Raw genomic sequence first — 26,784 nt, 5'->3', positions numbered from 1 at the left:
AGATCCCAGACCCGCTGAGCGGGGCCAGGGATCAAACCTGCATCATCATGGATACTAGTCAGATTTGTTTCCTCTGAGCCATGACGAGAATGCCCATGTATTCTTAGAAGTTTAGTTATTGTATTATCTAATTCTAAAATTACCATTTTGTTCTTTTCTTTTTTTAAATAATTCTATTTCTTTACTGAGACTTTCTACCATTCTATTTCAGTCAAGAACGTTCTACCTTACTTCCTCGAGGAATCTTATAATAGTTGCTTTAAAGTCTTTGATTATTCCAACATCTGTATCATCTTACTGTTGACATCTGTTGACTAGCTCTTCCTATGCAAGTTGAAATGTTTTTGGTTCATTGTATGCCTTGAAATTTTTAATTATATTTTGGACACTTTCAATATTATGTTATGAGACTCTGGGTCTTGTTTAAATCCCATGGAGATTGCTGATGCTTTTGGTTTAGTAGGCAGCTAAGCTGGGTTGAGGACCTATGTTCCAGCTATATACTTCTGTGTGAGTGGTTCCAATGTCAATTCAGTTTTCAAAGCCTTTGCAGTGCGACTCTGATCTGCCCCTCATGTAATGACCCTGTGGCCAGCCTTGGATGCGGGCTGTGGTCTCTCCCATAGTTCAGTCTTCAAAGTCTGTAGTATGTTGTTTAGAGTCAGGTTCATGCATGCGAAGCTTGTGGATAAGCTCAGGAATTCATCAACAATGTCCCAAGATCCTCCCTACCCACAAACTCCCCAGTACTTTCTGGCTCCCCGAGGCTCCATTTTTCATTCCCTTAATCTGAGAGCTGGGGCTCTAGTTCCCTTGCTCTGCCGCCTACTTCCGTGAGCGCATCTACATCTGGGGCCAAGTGGCAGCAGAACAGAGAGAAATAGCCCACTGCCCGGAGACCACAGCTCCTCAAATCAGAGTGGGAGTTTCCCTTTTCTCATGGTTTTAGTGCCATGGATCCCACTTCTGGGATGTCCCCACCTCCTCAGGATTGTCTGGGGACTAGGGGACCATAAAACAGAGAAAAGAAAAATGGACCATTTTCTCCACTCCTGCTAAGCATTAGGAGTTTCCTTTCTGCTTGTTGAGCTAGAAGTGGAGGGCTTCGCCTGGAACTCTCTACTCATGTCTCATTCTCACTTTCAGTTTTTAGGCTGCTTTGAGTCCAGCCAAGGGACACCAAGGGGAAAAAAGTGGGAGGAGGGAACTCAGTCCTGGTTCTGTGGTACTTCAAATTCTGGTCTTCTTTCCCAATCTACCTGCTATCATTTATTTTTCACAGTCCTTAAATAGCTGCTTCATGAATTCTTTCCAGTTTTTATAACTGAATTCAGTGGGAAAGACAGGACAGAGTATGCCCGCTCCATCCTCATGCTTCTATTTTGCTTTGCAAGGATTCCACCCACCTCTGCTCAACAGGTTATAAACTAATGAACTAGGATTTTACCTTTTACTTTATGTCATTCAAAGACAAAGTGTACAAAGGCAAAAATCACTATGGGAGAAGTTGATCTATCCAGGAAAGCAATATATGTTTGCTTTCTTAACTTTTATATTACTTTGCTTCCTCCCTCGGATCATGGGCAAGAGAAATCAAAGATAGAGCCTGGTTGCTACGCACTTCACATGCTTGCTGGGAAAAATGCCTACCCGTGCTTCTCGCGCACACACACAAAAAAACGAGCATGGGACCTTCATCCCAGGGTTGTGATTTAGGAAAATAGGTTGTTGTCCATACCGAGAGGTCTTTCACATAGGCCTAGGGATTTAACTGCAATTCACAGAAGACCTGTTCACGATCTTGCTTTCTCGTAGCTTTTTGTAAATATGCAGTGAACTGCCAAGACCAGGATGTTCTTCCTCAAGGACATCCAAGGAGATAAGATTTAATTTGCTCTTCTGTTGGCCTGATTGGGGTGGGTGAATTCCAGGGAGCGATGTATGTTTTCAGTAAACTCAGCAAGCCATTGTTGAACTGAATTTCTGCAGATATTGTCAGTGGGAACATAATTTGGGTCAATGAATCATAAACTCCATTTTGGTAATCTGCCCAAGACAACAGCAAGAATGTAGCAATCCCAATGGGGAAAACGGGAAAGACACACTCATAACTAAATAGCATGGCATCGGGGCAGGAGGGGAAAGAATGAGCCACTCTGCCGGATGGATTGCAGACTTCTTTTCCACCCATTAGTCACTGAACAGGTAGGGTCGTTTTTTTCTCCTTAAGTGCTGGGAATAACCATGAAGCTGTGAACACAAACCTCACAGCCCCAAACAAACAGGAACATGACACTTGAGCTAGGTCCCCTAAGACACTCAGATGACAACCTCTGTTCAGTTTATCAACCCATACTCGTCCCTTGGAACAAATCCACAGATTTTAAAGGCATGTCACGTGCCGTTCTTGTTTCGGTAGGTTACAGAAAACAGCCAGTTCATATCTTGGCTTTACCTGTCCTTCCTTTTGTGTCACAAAACTCACTTTTAAGTGAAGAAACAGTCTGAACAGTAACACTCCAAGTCCAGGAGTGAAGTCTAGGAGCTGCCACTTGAATGTCCTTCTGTTTAGCTCATTAGGGTCCTGGAAGAAGAGAAGCATTTTCCCTGAGGGCTTATCCAGAACCAAGGTCAGACAGTTCTTCCTTTACCCTCCACCCCCAGCCTCTTGATCAGTTAGTCCTCAAGAGCTTTGCGCAAGTGAGAACAGCTGTCCTCTGTTTCAGACAAGGACTGACAAGAAAAGGGTAGTAGTTTCCTTGCAGCAGGAGGGATGTGGATTTGATGTGAGAAAGAATCGCTAGGAGTTCCTGTCGTGGCTCAGCGGTTAACAAACCTGACTAGCATCCATGAGGACGCAGGTTCAATCCCTGGCCTGGCTCAGTGGGTTAAGGATCTGGCACTGCTGTGAACTGTGGTGTAGGTCACAGAAGCGGTTCGGATCCTGTGTTGCTGTGGCTGTGGCGTAGGCTGGCAGCTGCAGCTCTGATTCAACCCCTTGCCTGGGAACCTCCATATGCTGCGGGTGTGGCCCTAAAAAGACAAAAAGGCAAAAAGAAAAGAAAGAATTGCTAGACTGTGTGTGTTGTGGGATGGAGGAATGGGTTCCGGGCGGGGGGGGAACGCGTGGTCTTCTTTGTAAAGATATAAAAACAGCTCTTTTCGTGGGGTAGTTGAAGACAGGCCTTCCGGGAGGCCAAACTACCAGCATCCTGCCTTTAAGCCTAGCAATTCTTTTCTTTCTTTTTCTTTTTTTTTTGCTTTTCAGGGCCACAGGTGCCACATATGGTGGTAGCTCTTGTTAGCTTTCCTGGACTCCCCAAGTTGGGGGATCCCCCTCTCAGTGGAGAGTCTCTGGCTTCAGCAGCCAAGGGCCCCACTCAGCATGTCATTCTGTCCCCATCCCCCATCCACCCTTGGGGAAAGACAGGCTTGGTCAAGGGAGCTCAGGCTTTGCACCTGGCACCCAACAAAGTCTTTTTCCCACCAGGTGCCCCATTTTGGTTAAATAAATGATATATTAAACTCACTTGCAGTGAAATCCACAACCCTAACCCCCACCTACCCCTCTCTTCCTGTTACACACAAAGGCACAAAGTAAAACCCAGCCTACTGCTGCTGCCACCACCACTGCTTCCAGTTGACATTTGTTTCACACTTAATATTTTTTTCCTTTTTTCCTTTCATGGCCGCACCTGCAGCATATGGAAATTCCCAGGCTAGGGGTCATCCTGGAGCTGCAGCTGCCGGCCTGCGCCACAGCATAGCAATAGTGGGAGCTGAGCCACATCTGTGAGTTACACCGCAGCTTGTGGCACCTCTGGATCCTTAACCCAGTGAGTGAGGCCAGGCATCAAACCTGCATCCTCATAGAGACAACATTAGGTCCTTAACCTGCTGAGCCACAGTGGGAACTCCTGCACTTACCAACAGTGTAATCTTCATAATAGTGTTCTGAGGTAAGGACATTATCCTTACTTTCAAGATGAGGAGGTTGAGGCGGTCTGGTTCCAAACTGTGTGCTCCTGACCATCAGATGACACAGCTTTTCCAGTGAATGGGTATGTAGTAGAGCGGAAACAAAGTGGCCTTTGAGGCTGGAAGTGTTCTTGGCTTGGACTCATTGGATGAGGGATCTTAAGCAGGTTCCCGAACTTCTCTGAGCCTCCCTTTTTTATTATCTACAAAAGAAGTGTACTTCCTACCACCGATAAATAAAAGGAATATCCAAGGATCTCATGTCTCTCTCTCTTGAGTCAGCTACAGAGATTTATTCCTAAACATCCAGTCTCTGCTTCTGGACCCTTCCTTGGCTCTTAGGCAAGAGGGCCGTTTCGCTTTCTTGTCATTCTTGGCTCCAGGGGAGCCGCCCTTTACCTTTCCTTCAAGAAATTTGCCTTTGCATTTACACCTTGCCTTACTTAGGCACAAGAGGCCCAGCTTTCGGCCTGTCTTGGCTTTCAACACGCTTTCCTCGCTAAGCTCAACCATTTCTAAGTGATTTCTAAATCATTCTAATTAAAAGTGAGAGACCAGGAATTCCCGTTGTGGCGCAGTGGTTAACGAATCCAACTAGGAACCATGAGGTTGCAGGTTCGATCCCTGCCCTTGCTTAGTGGGTTAAGGATCCAGCGTTGCCGTGAGCTATGGTGTAGGTGTAGGTCGCAGACGCGGCTCGGATCTTGCGTTGCTGTGGCTGTGGCGTAGGCCGGTGGCTACAGCTCCGATTGGACCCCTAGCTTGGGAACCTCCATATGCCACAGGAGCAGCCCTAGAAAAGGCAAAAAGACAAAACAAACAAACAAACAAAAAACAAAAAGTTAGAGACCTGTAACTCTCCCTTTCACTTAAATACTTAGAGGCCATCATAGGGTTATTAATTGGCCTAATTTCTTTCTTTCTTTTTCTTTCTTTGGTCCTTCCTTCCTTCCTTCCTTCCTTTCTTTCTTTCCTTCTTTCTTTCTCTCTCTCTCCCTCTCTGTCTTTCTTTCTTTGCTTTTCAGGGACTCACCCTTGGCCTATGGAGGTCCCCAGGCTAGGGGTCAAATTAGAGCTACATCTGCTGACCTATGCCACAACCACAGCAACGAGGGATCCGAGCCACGTCCACGACCTACACCACAGCTCACAGTAATGCTGGATCCTTAACGCACTGAGCGAGGCCAGGGATCAAACCCTCAACCTCATGCTTCCTAGGTGGATTCATTTCTGCTGCCCACGACGGGAACTGCAGTTGGCCTAATTTCAATATCGTTGTGTCTCAGGGACTAGGGAGACTTGAGGAGAGGCAAGGGGGCATCGGCTGGTTGGTGGAGAAGTCAGAACACAAAACATCTAGGAATCACGTTCACTGCCTTATATGTATGCTATTGACAGCGCTCCCAGTCACAACAGCAACATCAAAGATCAGTGACCACCGTAGCAAACATAATAATGAAAAGTTTGAAATATTGCAAGAAATACCAAAATGTGACACAGAAACACAAAGTGAGCAAATGCTGTTGGAAAAACGGTACCAATAGACTCGCTCAACTAAGAGTTGCCACAAATCTTAAATTTGTTTTTTTTTTAAAGAAAGAAAAAATTCAATATCTGCAAAATGCAATAAAACCAGGTGTGCCTGCCCTGAAGCGGTACAGTCGGCTGTCTCTCCATGTGCGCTCCGATGGTTAGCTTTCATGTGGCATGTGCACAGCAAAGGTGGGCTATTGCTCTTGTACGCAGCTGTGCCGGATCGGATACCCAACCGTGCCCCCTAGAGACAGTTCCCACTGGAGGGTGTGAGTGGGCGTGGCCAACGGTTCCGCCACCCCAGGTGTTCAGGTTCCTGGCAGTAGTGCCTGGAAGGTGCTCAAAAAGGTTTAATGAACAAAGAACAGTTGTTCCTTGCTTTTGGCTACAGCCTCTGCTCATGTATTGAGTCTGCTCGATGCCAAGACCAACTCAGTTTTGCAAATGAAGAACATTATATTGGGAATCTAGTATCTGTCAGGCTCAGTGCCTACCAGGCACCATCTCATTTAGTCCCCAAAAGCCAGTGAGGAAGGTGCTATGTTGGCCATTTTATGGATGCAGAGGAGCCCCAAGTTTAGAGAGATCATGAACTGCTCAATGTGAAAAGAAGTCCCTGGAAGAGACCACACTCAACCTTTATCAGCGTGAGAGAGTTGTGAAGGCTTTTCTCGTTTCCCTTCCTCCTGGTAAAAGGCTGTTTTGTTTTGTTTTGTTTTTGTTTTTGTTTTGGCTGCACTTTCAGCATGCAGAAGTTCCCGGGCAAGGGATAGAAGCCGCGGCAGTGACCCCGAGCTGCAATAGTGACAATGCCCGATCCTTAACCTGCTGAGCCAACAGGGAACTCTTAAAAACTGTTCTCATCCAGGAGTTCCCGTTGTGGCTCAGTGGTTAACAAATCCAACTAGGAACTATGAGGTCGAGGGTTCGATCCCTGGCCTTGCTCAGTGGGTTAAGGATCCGGTGTTGCCGTGAGCTGTGGTGTAGGTTGCAGACGTGGCTCGGATTCTGTGTTGCTATCTCTGGCGTAGGCCGGTGGCTACAGCTCCGATTTGACCCCTAGCCTGGGAACCTCCATATGCTGCAGGAGCAGCCTAAGAAATGGCAAAAAACAAAAACAAAACAACAACAACAACAAAAAAACTGTTCTCATCCAGACAAGCCTAGTCACTGTGACTCTATCCAGGGCTCTCATCACCCAGGCCCCTTCAAAACCCTTGTAGGTGGCTCGGCTCTCTCACCAGCACAATGTCTCTGGACTCAGCCCTATGGACAGGGGCACAGGAACCTCCAGTTCCTCCTCTTCTTCCTTTGGTGCCCTGGTGGCCCTGCCTTCCCCCTACCTGGTGGTTCTGAGGAGGTGTTGCCTGAGTGAGTTGGGTGGTAACAGGCAGGACCCACCTTACTGCTTTATTTCTCGCCTGTACCCCTGCGGGCCTCGGCTCTTTCCCATGCCTCAGACACCAGCGGCTGGTTCATCTTTTCATGGAGCTAAACTTTTTAATTATACCTCAATTTAGTGACCATGGAAGGTGGGTTTTTTTATGATGCCTCCCTGTCCCAAGCATTTCATGTCCTTGCATTTGCTGTCACAGCAAATACCCCTGCCCCCCAGCTTGGGCACTATGACTGTCTGGGCCCTGGTGGCATGCCCACCCCTGTGGATTGGGTGAAGGACACTTCCCTGGAAGATAAGTATAGTTACCAAAAAAGAAAAAAAAAAAGGAACTGAGAATGTGTAGGACAGATAAAACTACATCTGCCACAATCAACTTCATTGAGATACAAACCAATGAAGAACTGGGTTTGAGGAGGAAGGGATAGACTCCATGACTTTTTTAAAAAGTAAATGTTTTTTCCTTTTTTTTCTTTTTGTTTTTATGGCCACACCTGCAGCAGGTATGGAATTTCCCAGGCTCAGGGTTGAATTGGAGCTGTACCTCCGGCCTACATCCCAGCCACAGCAACACCAGATCTGAGCACATCTGGGACCCATGCCACAGCTTGCAGCAACACTGGATCCTTAACCCCGAGCAAGGCCAGGAATTGAAACTGAATCCTCAACGTTGGTTCCTTAACCCACTGAGACACAACTGGAACTCCTAACAAGCAACTTTTTTAAAGAGCTAGAATGAACCAGACTTGGTGACAGATAAGAAATGGGGAAAGAAAGAGGGAGAAAAGAGGAAGCCTTTCATGAAGGCTTGAAGGATGCCGGAACGCATGCCTGAAGGATGCTCAGCTTCCTCCCATTGGCCTCATACACCCTGTGCGGACCCGTTAGTGCGCTGTGTGCAGGATGCCCATGCAACCCAAGCACGTCATAGATTCTGTGCAAAGGCTCCTGGACGCTAGAGGGCCCCTTGCAGTTCAGGTTGTCAGCCAGGTGGGGAGGTGCCCTGGGGCAGCCTGTTCGGAGATGCTGATTTCTGGAGAGCAGTTTTCTTGCCCGGCGTGTTGGCAGAGAACATGAGGATGGTGGCCGTCCCCTCGGGTTTGGGGAAAGGCTGGTTGGCAGGGCTACGGAAGGCTTTCAGCTGCTAACACCCTCAGCTGGCTTCAGGGACTGAGAGGCAGTGGGGGCTGCCAAGGACATGACATTTCTCATGCTAATTATGAAGCAAGGTGGCATCCATAGCTCAGTGATTGATGTTTTTATGCTGCATATCAAGCCTTATCTAAGGATAGGTGAGACCATGAGCCTCTGCTTTGGAATCGCTCCCATAGTTTATGTTCCCAGAGCTTTAGTGTTGCTCGATGGTCCTGTATTCCTATGGATACAGAGTGCCTGACCTCAGCCTCGTCTCATGCTGCCTCCAAAGGGGCCAACATCGATCCCTTCTGAGCGTGTCCTGATACCTAGATGTTGGAGAAGAGCTGGACTGGGAGCACCCATGGGAGTTGGGGGGGTGTGGGTAGGGAATCATTCTTCTGTTCTTCTTAGTTAAATTCACCCCTGACACTGAACTTCTTGAAATCTGTGGGCATCTTTTGGGCAGGAAGCTCCTCTTTGCAGGGATCCTGATTCTGTCTGTGTGTGGGTGTGTGGGTGGGAGGGTGTTCACATGAGTACAGAAGGCTTTGTATGGCCTCGGAAAGATGTCCACAGTACATGGCTAAATGAAGAAAAATCAAAACAGAGAGTTCTCTGGTAGCTTAAGGATCCGGCATTGTCGCTGCTATGGCTATGGTTACAGCTGTGGCAAGAGTTTGGTCCCTGGCCCAAGATATTCTGCATGCCATGGGTGCAGCCAAAGGAAAAGAAAAAGGAAAAAAAAAAAAAGGGAAAGGAAAGAAAAAAATCAAACAGTAGATAGAGTATGAACCTCATGTTACAAAATCTGTTACAAGTATGTATGTGTATATATAATTACATTCGGAGAAAGTTTGGGAAAATACACAATAAAATGTCAGTACAGATTTTATCTGTATTAGAAGATCTTGGGGGTTTGTGTGTATGCACATTTTGAGTTTTGTCTTCTTTGATTTATTCTTCTTTTCTAATTTTTCTTTAATGAATATATACTATTTATATGATAATAAAACACAACTCCCAAACATAAAGCAATAGGAGACCTAAATGACCTAATAATCTGATCCCTTTTTTATTTTTTATTTTTACTTTTTTGCTTTTGTTTAGGGCTGTATCCAAGGCATAAGGAAGTTCCCAGGCTAGGGATCAATTCGGAGCTGTAGCCACTGGCCTACACCACAGCCACAGCGACGCTAGATCTGAGCTGAGTCTGAGACCTACACCATGGCTCACAGCAACGCTGGATCCCTGACCCACTGAGCGAGGCCAGGGATCGAACCTGCATCCTCATGGATACTAGCTGGATTAATGTCTGCTGAGCCACTACAGGAACCACGTGATCCCTTTTTATTAGCACAAGGCCTGAAAAACAGTCAGGATGGACCATCGCAATGGACTGAATCATCATGTTCCCCATATTCCTATGCTGAAATCCTAGCCCCCAAAGGGATGGTATTAGAAGGGGTGACTTTGGGGAGGTAGTCAGGGCATGAGGGTGGATCACATAGAGGATTAGTGTCCCTACAAAAGAGACCCGTGGAGCCCCCCTCCCACTTCTACCACATGAGGACACAGCAAGAAGACAGCTATGAACGCATCAACAACAAGGTCCTACTGTGTAGCAAAGGGAAAAAGAAGAAGACAACAACTCTGGACCAGGAAGCAGGCACTCCCCAAACACTGAATCTGGGACTTCCCAGCCTCCAGACCTGTGAGAAATCCATTTCTGTTGTTGGCCAGCCAGCCAGTCCACAGTATTCTGTGATCGCAGCCTGAACAGACTGGGGAAAACTTGTATCTAAAAAGATTCAGAGGGAGCAGTAACGAATCTGATTAGTATCCATGAGGATGTGGGTTCAATCCCTGGCCGTGTTCAGTGGGTGAGGAATCTGGTGTTGCCGTGAGCTGTGGTGTAGGTCGCAGGATCGGATCTGATATTGCTGTGGCTGTGGCGTAGGCTGGCAGCTGTAGCTCTGATTCGATCTGTAGCTCTGATTCGATCTCTAGCCTGGGAAATTCCACATGCTGCAGGTGAGGCCCTAAAAAGTAAAAGAAAGGATTCAGAGGACTCTGCCTCTCAGCTCTACTTGGGCTCTTGGGTATGTGCATCTGATTTGATGTGCAAGGAATTCCAAGTGTATCAACCCACCTCAAGGACTGGTGTTCCCTGAGTCCATCTTGCAGGGAGGGAGAGAGAGAGGGTGATGAAATGGAGGCAGGATTTGAGGTGAGGATGGAGTCAGTGGGCAGGTATCAATAAATATGACATGAACTTTCACCGACTCTGACGGCTCGCTGGCATTTTTGCTGTGGAATTACCCATGAATGATGTTCCTCTGATAACTAGAGTGAAGCCAGTGTTACTCATTCCTATAAGAATTACAAAAACAACAACAACAAAAAACCCTTTCTATGTTACCCATCCACCACCCCACCCCTATTCCAGGATCATACACCCCATGGCAAAATTCGAATCGCTGAGTTTTTGGGAGTCTGACACAGTTGGGAGTGTGAAATGCAGCCATCTGGCAGGCCAGAAAGCAAGTGGCTTTGAAATATTTATTTCTGGGAAGCATTAACTATGATTTTTAACCATGTACTGGGAAGTTCTGAGCAGAAGCACAGCTTGGGGCCCTAGCCAGCCAACCAAGAACTACTGACTGAGCTATTTTTCCCTGAGGATAAAGCAGGTAATAGGCCTGAAGGGGAAAAGTAATGGCTCCCCTTTTGCTTTGTAGGCCCTTTTGTGGTTTTTGGAAGAATCTTGGTTGAGCGAGGAGGGTGCTGGTGCTGAGATTAACAACCCTTGGTCCTCTGGGAGGCCCTGGGAGCTTTAAAAATGTCTTCCAGAGCTGGGTGATTAAGAGGAGGGGTGGGGGGAAGAATCTGTCTTAATCAGTAGCAGGAGCCTGAATGTTGGGCTCCCTGGTAAAGCATCTGCAAGGGCCATTACCTTTCATTAATTACACAATAAACAACTCTTCAGTGAAACGGGCTACAGGAGGCAGGAGAAAGAAGGCAGTTCAGGTGTCCTTTGGGCGGTAGTCACATCCTGGACCCAGTGAGGCAGATCCTTCCCTCTGTACCTGCCTGCAGAGATGCTCATGTCCTAGTGGACCAGCCCTCCCCAGGGCCGGAGATGGGCCTCCTTATCCACGTTCATTGGACTCATCAGGTGCTATTCCTCTATCTACTGTTGTCAGGAAAAAATGGGAGGAGCAAAGACTGAAAGAACAAAGACATTTCCCCCCCCCCCACATTTCCAGCTGAAGCAGTGAATATCGGATCATTTATATAGGAGATGTTCTTGGGATTTTTCCAGATTATTTTAAGAAGGCAGGCGCTTTCTGAAAATGAGCATTCTGCTTTTGGGTAAATTTTTGAAAGCCATCTGTACTAGAGTGCTAATAATATTTTGTTTTCCTCCGCTTTCTCTCCAAAGCGTCCTAAACTTCTTCCCCAATCCCATATACCCAGTTTAGCTGTAGAGAGGCCAGCATTACAGGCTGTAGGGCTCTGTGGGATTTACAGTTTTATGGGAAGACTAACTTATGTATTGGTGGGTTTTTTTCTGACCCTAATGCTGGGCAAGGGATGTTCTGTTTAAAACAGAATTGTACCCACCCCACTGTTCATAGCAGCACTACTTTCAATAGCCAAGACATGGAAGCAACCTAAGTGTCCATTGACAGATGAGTGAATAAAGAAGATGTGGCACATATATATGCAATGGACTATTACTCAGCCATAAAAAAGAATGAAATAATGTCATTTGCAGAACATGACCTAAAGATTATTGTATTCAGTGAAGTAAGTCAGAGAAAGACAGATGTCATATATCACCTACATGTATAATATTAAAAAAAAGTGATGTGAACTAACTTATTCCCAAAGTACAAAGAGACTCACAGACACAGAAAATAAATGTATGGCTACCAGAGGGGATAGTGGCTGGAGCAGATAAATTAGGAGTTTGGGATTAACATATGTACACTACCACACATGAAACAGATAATCAATGAGGGGGTTCTCTTGCAAGGCAGCAGGTTAAGGATCTTGCATTGTCACTGTAAGGACTTGGGTTGCTGGTGTGGCTCAGGTTTGATCCCTGACCCGAGAACTTCCACATGCCCAGAGTGTGGTCAAAAAAAAAAAAAAGATAATCAACAAGGACCTACTGTATAGCACAGGGGACTATATTCAATGTCTTGTAATAACCTATAATAGAAAAGAATCTGAAAAAGATTATATAAAAAACTGAATGCCTTTGCTATACCCCTGAAGCTAACACATCATGGTAAATTAACTGTTCCTCATCTTTAAAAATGGTTAGAAATTAGGAGTTCCTGTCGTGGCTCAGTGGAAATGAATTTGACTAGGATCCACGAGGCCACAGGTACGATCCCTGGCCTCACTCCGTGGGTTAAGGATCTAGCGTTACCGTGAGCAGTGGTGTAGGTTGCAGACACGGCTCAGATCTGGCATTGCTGTGGCTGTGGTGTAGGCCAGCAGCTGTAGCTCTGATTCAATCTCCATATGCCAAGGGTATGGCCCTAAAAGACAAAAAAAAAAAAAAAAAGGTTAAAAATTACTCTCATTTTTGGCTAAATATTGGAACTTTACCTTTAAAAAAAGACCCCAAACAAAACAGAATGGCACCTACGTTTTGAGGATTTCTGTCATGGATGCTTTCTCTACCACAGAAAATGAAAATCATAGAAGAGAGTGCCGGGCTAGGGCCACAGAGATGCCAGTAAGAGGTGTGTGTCCACATGTCATAAAACTGAGAGCTGCTGGCGAGTATTCATCAGTCACCATGATAACCACTTGTTGCAGACTATCTATCTCATTTCTTCCTTAATAGCTCTGTGAGGAGGGCGCTATTATGACCATGTCGCAGATAGTTTAGAAAGGGTAAGTACCTTCCCATCTTCTTTTTAATTCTAATTTTTAAACTGAGGCATCATGGACAAAACGGTGTACATTTAAAATGTACAACATGATGATTAATGTACGTGTACACTGTTAAATGACTGCCACCACCAAGTTAATTAACCCATCCGTCACCTCATATTATTACCTTTTTTAAGGGGGGATGGTGAGAACACGTAAGACCTACCCACTTAGCAAATTTCAGGTATATGATATAGTAACATTAACTACTGTTACCATACTGCATATTAGGTCATCAGAACTCATTCACTGTGTAACTAAAAGTTTGCACCCTTGATCCGTATCTTTCCATTTCCCTTCACCCCCGGCCTCTGGCAACCACCATTCTATTCTCTGCTTCTGAGTGCCACCTTTTTTTTTTTTTGATTCCACATATAAATGATACCGTATTGTATTTGTCCTTCTCTGTCTTAGTCCGAGTTTTAATGATAAAGTGGGAACAGGATTGAACCCAGATTATTCTGTACCATAATGTGTCTGTATTCTGTATTCTCTGGAAGGAAGGAAGGAAGGAGGAGGCTTTGGCAATGAACTCAACCTCTTAAGAAAATTATCCTCCGAGTAAGAAACATTTTCCCCGTCACCGTTTTTTTGTTTTTTTTTGTTTTTGTTTTTGTTTTTGTTTGGCTGTGCCTGGGCAGCTGGAAGTTCCCAGGCCAGGAATCAAACCCTCCCCACAGCAGTTACCCAAGCCACCGCAGTGACAACATTGAGTTCTTAACCTCTAGGCCACAAAGGAACTCCCCGTTTCCTCTCTTTAACCCTTTCTCAGCTCCAGATATGGAGCCCGCACTCAGAGGTCTAGGAGATCTTTCACTGTCTGTGCACTATGGCTTATTTGGTGTTGACAGAACTCATTTGCTTATAGGACTGAGGAGTCTCCTGCCAGAGAACTTATTCTGAGAGAAAGAGCTGCCAGCAGAGGGGCAATTCGAACTACAGCATGGTGTCAGTCACTAGGACTTGACCCCTGATCTCATCTCTGAGTCCTACTGAGAACAAGGAAGTAGCTAATTAGCTGGTCTAGTTCTAGCCCTCTCCGGACATTACTATTGCGTCCGTGTGGCTGGTTAGAGAAGCTTCTTAGAGCAACATAGGAAAAGATGTCTTCGCCATTGTTCGACCAGCGAGCCCATTTTCCTCGACACTGACACTGCCATTTACAGCCACTGCGGGTGTCTCCTGGCAGCCATGCTCCAGTTTGGTGGCGCTGCCCACTCCTTCCCTTGCCCCACCCCTCCTACTCCTGATTGGTGCAGTGGTGGGCTCTTGATTGGAGCTGGGCCAATCAGAGTCTCGTCTCAAGAATTAGAAATTGGCGCCTAGAGAAGGCTAAAGGCAGGGACTGTAGCATGTGAACTTGCCAGCCTTTCCGCCAAGTAGGTGGGTGCACCTAACAGTGCAAAATCAAATGAGTTATAGAGAGAAGAGCAGAGCCAAAGTGGAGAACAAATATGGGTGGCTTTCTGGCCTTTACTTCCAGTCCGCTTCCTCCAGCCCTAGGACACACCCTAGTTTTTTGTTTTGCTTTTGTTTTTTACAATAAATTCTATTTTTTTCTTAAACAAGCTTGAGATCTTTTCTAAACTTGCAAAGAATTCTAACTTTTCTGAGTTTTATGAGCTTGTACATCATATAATCTGTTAACTGAAACTGTGATGATAGGTCCTTTTCCCTATAGGTAAATTAATTTTACTCAATCCTGAAGCAATAGTTTATCTCTTTATCTGTTCTCACAAGGTCAGGGAGAAGGTAATGGATCAGTACCACTGGTAAGCAAACAATTTAAAAGCAAACGTACTTTTGCTAGTGCTAGTGTGCATGTATTATCTTGGAATATGATTGACAGCTTATTAACTCTTTTTTTTTTTTTTTTGTTCTTCATGTAGCCTGCATCCCCAAAGATATTAGGAGAACAAATCTTGTACACAAAACCACTTGCTTTTCTTTATGTCCCTAAAATGTGGGGCAGGAAGACAAAGTCTTTGCTTTTGTCACAAATCAGGTAGATAAACCAGGAATCCAACAAGGGTCTTGGTAGCTGGAGACGGAAAAGGGAATGAGCAAGAGTGAGGGCCAGTGGCTCTGGGGATAAATAAGTCAGTTGTAGGGTCTAAAGCACTCAAGTCTGATACATGGTTTTATGGCAGAGCAGAACTGCAGTCTCCCTTCTTTCTTCAAATCCCCTGGAGAGATAGCCAAGAGTGTAATGTGGCAACTATATTAGTCTTCTTTGGCTGCCACAACAGAGTACCACAAATTGGGTGGCTTACACCAGGAGAAACTTACTGTCTCATGGTTCTGGAAGCTGGAAGTCTGAAATCAAAATCTTGGCAGGACCATATTCCCTCTCATACCTATAGAGGGGGATCCTTCCTTGCCTCTTCCAGATTCTGGAAGCACCACTCCCATCTCTGCCTTTGTCATCACTGGGGATTTTTCCTATGTGTCTTCATGTTGTCTTCCATCTGTGCACATTTGTATCCACTTTACTTCTTTGTATAAGGATACTAGTTATACTGGATTAAGGGCCACCCTAATCCAACATGATTTCATCTCATTAATTACATCTGCAATGAGCCTATTTCCAAATATGGTCACATTGAGATACAGGGGTTAGGACTTCAGTGTATCTTTTGGGGGTAGGAAGAACAATCCAAACCATAGCAGCTTCCATTGGGATTTGGCAAATTTGAGCTTGACTTGAGGCCATGTAAATATCCAAGGGGTTTGTTGCAGTTGGTCTGTTAAGGAAGCTGATGAACCTCAGAAATGCTGAATTGATTGGGCAGCTTGTCAGAAGACAAATTTTATGAGGACCCAAGAATTTACCCTAAGAGAAGAAATCACCAAGCATGTGACTCTGCTCAAAAAAGGAAGAGGGGCAATTTTGAGGACAGCATCTAGTCAGTTTCTTAGAGGGCCTCTGGCCCCAGTAATTATTGGAGTGAAGGGATCCAGGAATGAAAAAAGGAAAGTGCTGATAACTCCATCAGTCGTATTATAGAACCCATACTCATGACTGCCAGTGGTCCCCAAAATGAGTACCATTATGGTTTCTAGGATTCCATCTATACCTTCAGATTGATGACACCCAGGAACCCCTCCTTACAGCCAAATCAGGCAGGTGGCAGCATGGGGGTGGAAAGGAAGAGATAGCAAGGGGCCACATCAGTTGGATCCTGGTATCAATAGTATCAACTCTGGCCCCTGGAGAATAAACAGAGACCTCTTAGTGGGATTTCAATCAAGTGGGATAAGGCTCAAGGCAGGCCTACAATTCCAACATAAGAACTGAATTGCAATTGAGAAGTGGAGGTAAAAATCCCTTTGAATGGCTTGGGCACGTGTGAGTGGGTATAAGAAAAGGCTGATACAAAGGAGTGCTCATAATTAGACATTGGATTAATGGAAGCTTGATGACTAGAATTCCCTATTTGCTTCTCTACCTGAAGGAGTAGAGATTATGTCCTTCATATCTTTATTCCCATCACATAATATAGGGCGTGTTTCAAATCAAGGGCTCAATGAATATTTGTTGAATGAAGGGAAACATGTATGTCCAATTCACTCAGGACTGGCTCAGAAGTAGGGCAGGGCTGAACCTACATGATTAGATTGAGAGAGAGAGAGAGAGGCAGAGACTGACATGCTCAGCCTAGAGTTTTTGCTCCCTATCCCTGGATGGGGGAGAGGAAGGAGAAAATGAGGTGGAGAGAAGAGAGGAAGCTGGAAAGTACTGTAACCCCTGTTGAGTCAGCGCTTGCTAATTAAGTTGTATTTTCAGGTTTATATTCTATCAATAGGTATTCAATATTCAAATGGAAAAATTTATTATCTCCTAACTGAAAGATGAATTTGAATTACCCTTGTCATTGTCTCTCTCTGTCCTTTAATTGGTTATATTGATTTCTTCTGTCTGGGAAATGTATCAGAACCAATGCATAATTACCATGAAGAAGACTTATTCCTGTTAAAGTACTAGTGAGTATTTCTGGGAGGGTTAACACTCCACTGAGTGCCTGGACCTCTCTTGTTTCAGTCCATGAGCCTACCCGTACCCTAATGCCAAGGGCAGAGAAACTGGGGGAACTTTAGGCATAAAGTCAGAAACTTATAGCTTTGGAGGTAACATTCAATTTTCTAAGTCAAGGTAACTCTCAAGCCCCCCCCAAAAAAAATTACATGGACTTTACTTAAATCTGATCATCTACCCCCTACTTGAACACATTCAGTGATGAAGAGGTCACCTGTTTGCCAAGCAATTGGTTTTATTATTGGACAACCGCCTGAGATTCTGACTTAGTGGTTCTGGGATGGGACCCAAGAATCTGTGTTGTAACATCAAAGGTGTTGTGATGGCAAAGCCTATCAATGTTTGACCATGGTTAAAACCACTGTTTCAGATTAGTGGTTTTCAAAATGATGTTAGCCAAGTGGTGTATGGACAGCAAACAAGATCTTATACAGAAGCAGGACTTTCAAGGGAAGGTAGTGAGCAAGAGGACCATTAGACTAGAGCTCTCAATTCAAGGTATTCTCATATATAAGCTATTTCCAGTGATAAAGGAGAAGTCTTATAAATGTTCTTGTTTTCTTTTTGTGGTTGCACCTGCGGCGTATGGAAGTTCCCAGACTAGGGGTCAAACCAGAGCTGTAGCTGAGAGCTTCGCCACAGCTTGAGGCAATGCTGGATCCTTAACTCACTCAGTGATGCCAGGAATTGAACCTGCATCCTCATGGAGACTATGTCGGGTCCTTAACCTGCTGAGCCACAGTGGGAACTCCATGGTCTTATCATAACTGTTAATTCTAACTGTAGCCTATCAACCTCTGATAAGCAATTCTAAAAATTGAAAAATAAACCTATGAGTAAGAAGACTTCAAATTCGAAAGTGGTCCAGGCATCACTGGGCTATGAGAAAACTTGCGTGGAAGCAGAATAGAGACAAACAATAAGGAGCTGAAGTGAAGTTCCACTGACCCACCTCCCCGCTCTGTAACCCCTACCCTACCCTAAGGTGCGCACAGTGACAAAGAGCCCACCAGTGCTCACGGTTGGCAAACCATTGCCTGAGAGTTATTGGTCTAGATAGCTCCCTATTTGTTAGCATCTTTATTTAGCTATTTCAGTCAAAATAGTTCATGCGACCTGGACCCTCCAGAGGGGTGCCGTCCTCATCTATCATAAGGAAAAAAAAATGGACTATCCCTTTGCCACAACCACGCAAGGCTCAAAGGACATTCCAGAGCATTGCTTTCTTCTGAAAAGGTTTACAGCCAACCCTGAGGGCTTCCCTGCTGTCTCAGGGGTCCCTCCCTCTTCCCTCCATGCCCAGCATTGCTTTGATCCTCCCTCGAAGGGTAGTTAAGTTCCCTACTTTGTCCCTAAGAGTCCATTTAAGTGTCCCAACTCCTTTAGAACTGGGCGAGTCCAACACCACCTTCGGACCATCTCTCATAGCACATTTTCTTTTTTTGTTTTTTTAATGGCCTCACCTGCAGCACATGGAAGGTGCCAGGGTAGGGGTCCAATCAGAGTTGCAGCTGCCAGCCTCCATCACAGCCACAGCAACACCAGTGCTTCTGCCAGCTACACTGCAGCATGTGGCAATGCTGGATCCTTAACCCACTTGAGTAAGGCCAGGGATTGAATCCACATTCTCGCGGACACAGTGTCAGGTTCTTAAACCAATGAGCCACAAAGGGAGCTCCTCTCGTAGCATATTTTCAAAGAGTTACTATGACAAAAATATTGTTTTCCTAACCGTTTTACCAAAAATCCTCTTCCCACCAGAGAGGGACAAAAACCTCAGCCTCCATACATAATGGTCCATATGGGGTCTGGCTGGACTGTTGGGATTATCGCCTTCCTTTGGGGGGAACTTTATACTGTATTTCATTGATTCTAATGCATTTTACCACCTCTGAAATGAGATGACAGCTGAGAATCAATCCTGTGTTTTAGTGTATTTGGTAGCATTTTTTTTCCTAGTTGTATATAAAATAACACAGCATTTATAATAGATGGTGACAGATTCAGTGAAATCCAATAATTTGAACTTGCTTCCCCTCTTTCCTTCTGAAAGTAGTTTGTCCCAGTGACCTCAAATCAACATCCCTGGGGCATGACTCTTCAACTGACTTTGAATCTGTTGTGAACAATTGACAGTTTTTGTCAAATACTCTGATAAAAGAAGAGATAGAGCATTTCCAAGAGCTACTAGTCAAGCGACCCTATTTTTTTTTAATAAAAGATTATTACCTCAACAGACAAGTTTTTATTGAACACCTATTATATATCAACTATGGTTCTAAATGTGGATCTATATTTCCAGTAAACAACACAGATAACATCTTTCTTCTTAAGCTTTTTTTTCCTCCAAAGCATTGTTGTTCAATAGAAGTATAACAAAGGGCACATACATAATTTTTTTTTTTTTTTGTCTTTTTACCTTTTCTAGGGCTGCTCCTGTGGCATATGGAGGTTCCCAGGCCAGGGGTCTAATCAGAGCTGCAGCCGCTGGCCTACACCAGAGCCACAGCAACGTGGGATCTGAGCCGCGTCTGCAACCTACACCACAGCTCACCGCAATGCCGGATCCTTAACCCACTGAGCAAGGCCAGGGATTGAACCTGCAACCTCATGGTTCCTAGTCGGATTCATTAACCACTGCGCCACGATGGGAACTCCAATAATTTTATTTATTTATTTATTTATTTATTTATTTATTTATTTATTTTTAATTTTTTTTTCCCACTGTACAGCAAGGGGGTCAGGTTATCCTTAGATGTATACATTGCAATTACAGTTTTTTAGTTCCCATCGTGGCGCAGTGGTTAAGGAATCCGACTAGGAACCATGAGGTTGAGAGTTCAATTCCTGGCTTGCTCAGTGGGTTAAGGATCCGGTGTTGCCGTGAGCTGTGGTGTAGGTGGCAGACTCGGCTCGGATCTGGCATTGCTGTGGCTGTGGTGTAGGCCAGCAGCTATAGCTCCGATTAGACCCCTGGCCTGGGACCCTCCATATGCCACAGGATCGGTCCTAGAAAAGGTAAAAAGACCAAAAAAAAAAAAAAATTTAACAGTTTCGTTTCCGCTGAGCCAGGCCAGGACTCCATAGTTTTATTTTTGGAGTAGCCATCTACACTACAAAAAGTAAAAGGAAATGGATGAATTAATTTTAATAATTTGTTGTATTTAACTCAAGATATGCAAAGCATTTTATTAATGAGGCATTTTATATCCTTTTCTTCATACCAAGTCTTCAAAATTCAGATGGTTTTTTTTGTTTGTTTTTTGTTTCTTGCTTTTTAGGGCCTCACCTGTGGCACATGGAAGTTCCCAGGCTAGGGGTTGAATCGGAGCTACAGCTTCTGGCCTATATCACAGCCACAGCAACACAGGATCTCAGCTGCATCTTCGACCTACACCGCAGCTCACGGCAATGTTAGGCCAGAGATCGAACCTGCAACCTCATGGTTACCAGTCAGATTCGTTTCCACTGCACAACAACAGAAACTCCCTCCAGTGTATGTTTTTATCTACTTCATAATATCAGTGAGGACAGACTATGCTTAGGTTCTCAATAACACATGTGAACAAACAAATGTGATCATTTTAGATAAAGTCTTTTTAATAAAGGTTTTTTATTTTATTTTTTGGCTGTACCCCCAGCACATGCAAGTTCCTGGGCTAGGGATCAAAGTTGTGCCACAGCAGCGTCCGGAGCCACAGCGCTGACAATGCCAGATCCTTAACTTGCTGAGCCACAAGGAAACTCCTAATGCAGGAGTTTTCAGAAAAGAAAATTGAGACGAGCTCTAATCGATGAGAAGGACCGTGCTATGCTAAAATGAAATGGAAGAGGACTCCACGTCACGGGAAGAATGAGACCAAAGGCCCTGCTGTACGAATACATTTGGAGCGTCCCGGGAACAGAACACAGGTCAGTGTGGCTGGAGCAGAGTGAGTGTGCTTATCTGTGTGGGGTGGGTGAGGGACGAGGGTGGGAAGGCGAGGGTGGGAAGGCTGGGCTGGTAAGGGTCCAGGAAGGAGAGGCAAGTAGGAGCCAGATCACGAAGGGCTTTGTGGGCTTTGTAGGCATTGTAAAGACTTTGGAAATGACATTAGTCTTTTTTCTTTTAAGAGCTCCGTCAGTACAAAATGCTGCTGAGATTTTTTTTAACTGACGTATAATTGATTTACAATGTTGTGTTAATTGCCGGTGTACAGCAAAGTGATTCAGTCTCTCTCTCTCTCTATATATATATATATATTCAGTCCTATATATATATCTGAATCTGAATATACATGTGTTCTAGGTTATTACCAAATATTGAATATAGTTCTCTTAATTCTCTATGCTTTATCTTGTTGGTTATCTATTTTATATATGAAATGACGTTAGTCTTCTGTGCCTTGTTTCTATGTGAAATCACCCTTGTTGCTGATAACGACATCCATTCGTTTAATAATCAACTCTGGACTTTTGCTGGAGGTCGAGGTTTAGGTTTTTCTATGTGAAATCTTCAGAAGCCATCCCTTTTCCCTTGTTGAAAGTGAAGCCATTGCCTTTTGACATATCTCCTATTTTCCATGATTTTTCAAAGATCACGTGGAGTGATGCTGAGTCCACATCTGCAACTTCCTCCAATATCCGAGGATCTAATACAGATCAGCCTGGAGACAGGAATGCATTTTCAATGAGTAAATTCTTTTTTTTTTTCTTCACTAGATGGTGGCACATCTTCACTGCTGTTTCTCTTTGTATAGTGTTTGTGCTGTTCTCTTCCATTTGAAGCTATCATTTGATGGCAAAGGCATAAGTAGAATAGCAACTGAACTGAGTCTTCCTTCCACTGGTTGTTAAAATTGTACCATTTCCCTACCTTTTTTTTTTTTTGCTTTGAACATACTAATCTTGGTTCGATTTTTCACATGAATTTTAGCTCAGATAGTGTATTGATTTCTAAATATTGGTGTTTCCATGGGCTCTTTTAGATTTGTATTGATAACCATTAATGGTGGTAATCACTTCCCTCCAGATCTCTGGGGCATTTTGACACCTCAGTTTTCCTTATGTCCAACATTTGGCACCCAGTCCTTATGTTAGTGAGGACCCTTCGTCGAAAGCAGTAGAAATATGTCTCCACTGATTTAAGTCTCAAGTGATTTCCACCCCCGTAGGATCTAAAGCCTTTAGAATGTTAACAAGACTCTGTGTCTTTTTGCTTTGTTTTTTCTATTTGTTTTCATTCTTAGGTGGCTCTTCAGCCTGGCCATCCCAGCAAAAGAAAAAAGAATCTCTTCTCTAATAACACCAGCAAAAATCATTCCTTCGCAAGATATGGTGTTCTCTTTGGCCAAGTGTGGGGTACATGCCCCGCCTAAGCCATATGGCCTGTAATGGAAAAGGTGGTTCCTCAAGGGAAGATGAATCAGAGTTCTGTTATGACAGAGAGATTGGATATTAGGTAAGTGCAAAATAACCAGTGTTCCCCAGAGTCTGCCTTTACAGTGTTGCTTGTATTTGTTTTCCTCTCTCCACTGCCTCTGACTTAACTTGAGCTGGCTCATCTTAGATTTTTCTCCCAGACAGTTGAAGAGGGCTCTTAACTCATCTTCTGGTTTCAGCAGCATATCACACAAATTGTATGAAGGTCTATATGCAAATACTGTGCTACTCTATGGACTTGACTCTCTTCCCATCTCCACTCCCTCCCATTCCTCCCAGAAGAATCTTCCAAAGCGTAGTTCTGAATGTGCCAGCATCCACAGAGGCCACCAGACCAGGAAGAAAGTCAGAAAGGTCATTCTTGACAGAGGACAGAGAGATACCATATTTATTTATTTTTAGGGTTGCACCTGCGGCATATTGAAGTTCCCAGGCTAGGGGTTGAATTGGAGCTGTAGCTGCCGGCCTACGCCACAGCCACGGCAATGCTGCATCCGAGCCACATCGATGACCTACACCACAGCTCACAGCCACACCAGATCCTTAACCCACTGAGCGAGGCCAAGGATCGAACCCACATCTTCATGGACACTAGTTGAGTTCGTTACCACTGAGCCACAGTGGGAACTCCTGAGATATTACATTTAAAAGGCAGGGACTGAATTTTGATAGAACAATGAGAAAGAATGGCTATACCACGTAGGACTAACTGATGTAAGTGACACAAAGCAACACGAGAAATGTTCACTAAACACAAAGAGTTTGCAATGCAGTAAAGAGAAGAACCTCACAAATATCAAAGCTATATGCCAGTGTCCTGTCCATGTTTCACAGAAAATTGTGGCTGGAACAATGAGCAACAGCATCATGATAGAGGTGGCATTTGAGCTGACCCTTGACAGGTAGGTAAGGTTTTACTGGTGAAGAGAGAGATGAGGAGGGGACATACCTGGCAAAGTGAAGGGGTCAAGCAAAGACACAGCAAGTGAGGAATTCCCTGGTGGCCTAGTGGTTAAGGATTCAGTGTTGTCACTGCTGTGGCTTGGTTTGGATCCCTGGCCTGGGAACTTTTGCATGCTGCAGGTACAGCTAAAAAAAAAAACAAAAAAACAAAAAAACAAAAAACCAAAAAAACACCATGCAGCAAGTTTGATAACAGTTCTGAGAATGGGCGCTTGCCCACTGGCAGTGTCCTAGCTGGAGACAGACTTTGAAACTAGGTTTAAGCTGGATTTTAGACGGCGTCGAAGGCACCGGATTTAGGGGATGGTGGGGAGGTGTCGCACGCTAAAAAGCAGGACAACCAAAGGACAAGCAGTATTTGTCTGGTGGTCCATAGGCCCACTTGCACTTTCTATGCTTTAAAAAGAGCAAGAGAAGGGCCTGAGCTCTTGAGTGGCAGCCTGGCAAGTCCATTTCCCACTTTGGTGCAGTGGGTACTCTCCTACCTCTGCCTGAGGGGCTGGGTCTGTACCTTAGCAACTAGACCGCATGCCTCCAGAACAGATTTCAGCACACAGGCCGCTGGGGCCACCCTGATATTAAATCTTGATTCCCGGCTTCATCTTTGCCCTTCAGCCAGTCTGAGCTTCTTTGGGATTCTCTGGTGTAACCGAGGGTGCCCCAGGGGGCCATGCAAGGTCTTGGAGCAGTGACAGAGAGATGCAGTGCAGGCCCTATTTGCATGCTCAGTGTGGGGGACAACTTCCCAGCTGGCCTGAAAGGTCAGCCAGGGGCTCTCGTTTGTGAAAATAGAAAGGAGCATAAGTTTCTGGCTGTTTCTTTCTTCTTTTTGTCTCTCCCTTCTACCCTGGGACTGGGAGTTGGGTTACGCTTCTTGCCAGGATCCTTCCTTCCTTGTCAACTGACTGCCTCCCTTTCTTCTCTTCTCAAAAGGAGGGAATGGGTTTCTTGGCTGGATTTCTGATAGCTTCTGAAAGGCCTTGCATTCCCTGCTGACAGAGCTGGCTTCAGGGTGACTTGTGCAACACGACACGATATGGCAGGACTTGGCCCCAGAGTGTCCCAGGAAACACACCTCGGGGAGGCAGTCCTGCTGTTCACTCAGGTTTCCTGGAATGGGGAGAAGAGAGGCAGTTAGAAGACATCTGTGTGAGGGGGGCTGGGCAGCCAAATTGGGTGGCTTTCCCCTCCCCGTCATGGCAGGCCACTAGGATGGGGTCACAGATGGCTGCTCTCTGACCCAGATTGGTTCACAAAGTGCCTGGCAATGAACAGATGCCCAGACGTCCTGTGGGGAAGATTCATTTCTGTAAGACTTTTTCCAACTCCCGGGCTGTGTTTCAATGATAGACTTCTTCTGCTTTTTCTTATGTTCTATGGCGGGGGCGGGGGGGGGATTAGAAATAGACCTTACTAAGGTCTCTCAGATGTAGATGCTACTATTTTAGTCCATCAGAAGACCAGCTATGGATTTGTAAGTTGGAAGTATTTCTGGACTTTGGTTGCAGGATACTAGAGCAGCCCCTGTGACCTATGTCGAGGAAGCCCACCCCTGCCCCTTCGTAAGGAGGAAGTACCCACTGTGGGATAAGAGGGCATCTTGTTAGATGGCCCCCAGGTGCATGAAAAGATGACCAACATATCTAATTATTAGAGAAATGCAAATCAAAAAATTACGAAGCATCATCTCACACCAGTCAGAATGGCCATCATCAAAAAGCCCTCAAACAATAAATGCTGGAGAGGGTATGGGGAAAAGGAAGCCCTCCTACCCTGTTGGTAGGAATGTAAATTGGTGCAGCTGTTATGGAAGATAGTATGGAGGTTCCTCAAAAAACAATACTGAGCTATCGCATCATCTAGCAACCCCTACTCCTGGGTATATATCTGAAAAATATGAAAACTCTAATTCAAGAAGAGACATGCACCCCAGTCTTTTTAGCAGCAATGTTTACAATAGCTGAGACACAAAAACAATCCTAATGTCTATCAACAGACATTGGCTTAAGAAGGTATAGTATATATATAATATATAATTATAATAATAATTATATAAATTATTATAATTTATATATTATAGAAATATAAATTATAATAATTTATATATAATTTAAATATATAAATTATTATATATAAATCATTGTATTATATTATATTATATAAATATATATATTTATATTATATATAATGATATAACATATAAATATATAATTACATATAATGATATATAATATATATAATGATATATTATATATAATAGAACATTAGTCAGCCATAAAAAGAATAAAGTATTGCCATTTGCAGCAACATGGATGATCTAAACATTTTTATGCTTAGTGAAATAAGTCAGGCAAAGACAAATACTATATGATCTCACATGTGGACTCTAAAATATCATACAAATAATCTTATATCCAAAACAGAAACAGACTCACAGACATATAAAACAAATTCATGATTACCTAAGGGAAGAGCGAGGGGAGGAGGGACAAATTAGGAGTTCGGGGTTAACAGATACAAACTACTATATAGAACGTTGATAAGCAGCAAGAATTTACTGTACGGCTCAAGGACTTATATTCAATATCTTGTAACAACCTAGTGGAACCTAATCTGCAAAAAATAATAACCAAATCACCATGCTATACACCTGAATCTAGCGCAATGGTACAAATCAATTATATATTTTTATTTATTTATTTATTTAATTTTTTTTTTTTTTTTTGTCTTTTTGCTTTTTCTAGGGCCGCTCCTGCGGCATATGGAGGTTCCCAGGCTAGGGGTCCAATCAGAGCTGTAGCCGCCGGGCTACGCCAGAGCCACAGCAACACTGGATCCGAGCCGCGTCTGCAACCTACACCACAGCTCACGGCAATGCTGGATCCTTAACCCACTGAGCAAGGCCAGGGATGGAACCTGCAACCTCATGGTTCCTAGTCGGATTCGTTAACCACTGAGCCACGCTGGGAACTCCCCTATTATATATATATTTTTTTTTGTCTTTTTTTGTCTTTTTGTTGTTGTTGTTGTTGCTATTTCTTGGGCCGCTCCCGCGGCATATGGAGGTTCCCAGGCTAGAGGTTGAATCGGAGCTGCAGCCACCGGCCTACGCCAGAGCCACAGCAACACTGGATCCGAGCCGCGTCTGCAACCTACACCACAGCTCACGGCAACGCCGGATCGTTAACCCACTGAGCAAGGGCAGGGACCGAACCCGCAACCTCATGGTTCCTAGTCGGATTCGTTAACCACTGCGCCACGACGGGAACTCCCCTATTATATTTTAATAACAAAATTTTTTAAGAGAGCATCTGTTAGCATCAGACTGACACAGGCAAACATCCCAGCTCACCCACTTGCCTGTGAG

General features: G+C 44.5%; 1 long non-coding RNA gene across 1 annotated transcript in view; it reads left to right on the top strand.

Moving 5' to 3' along the window:
* The window catches only part of LOC106504896, a 34,849-nt gene continuing 29,074 nt past the window's right edge, over positions 21,010–26,784 (top strand). Inside the window, exon 1 of the long non-coding RNA XR_002335693.1 lies at positions 21,010–22,473. This is a non-coding gene — a long non-coding RNA (uncharacterized LOC106504896). The remainder of the gene's footprint in view (positions 22,474–26,784) is intronic.

Source organism: Sus scrofa, chromosome 9 (genome assembly GCF_000003025.6).
Source record: "Sus scrofa isolate TJ Tabasco breed Duroc chromosome 9, Sscrofa11.1, whole genome shotgun sequence".
Taxonomy (NCBI): Eukaryota; Metazoa; Chordata; class Mammalia; order Artiodactyla; family Suidae; genus Sus; species Sus scrofa.
This window is presented reverse-complemented; position numbering and strand designations above follow the sequence as displayed.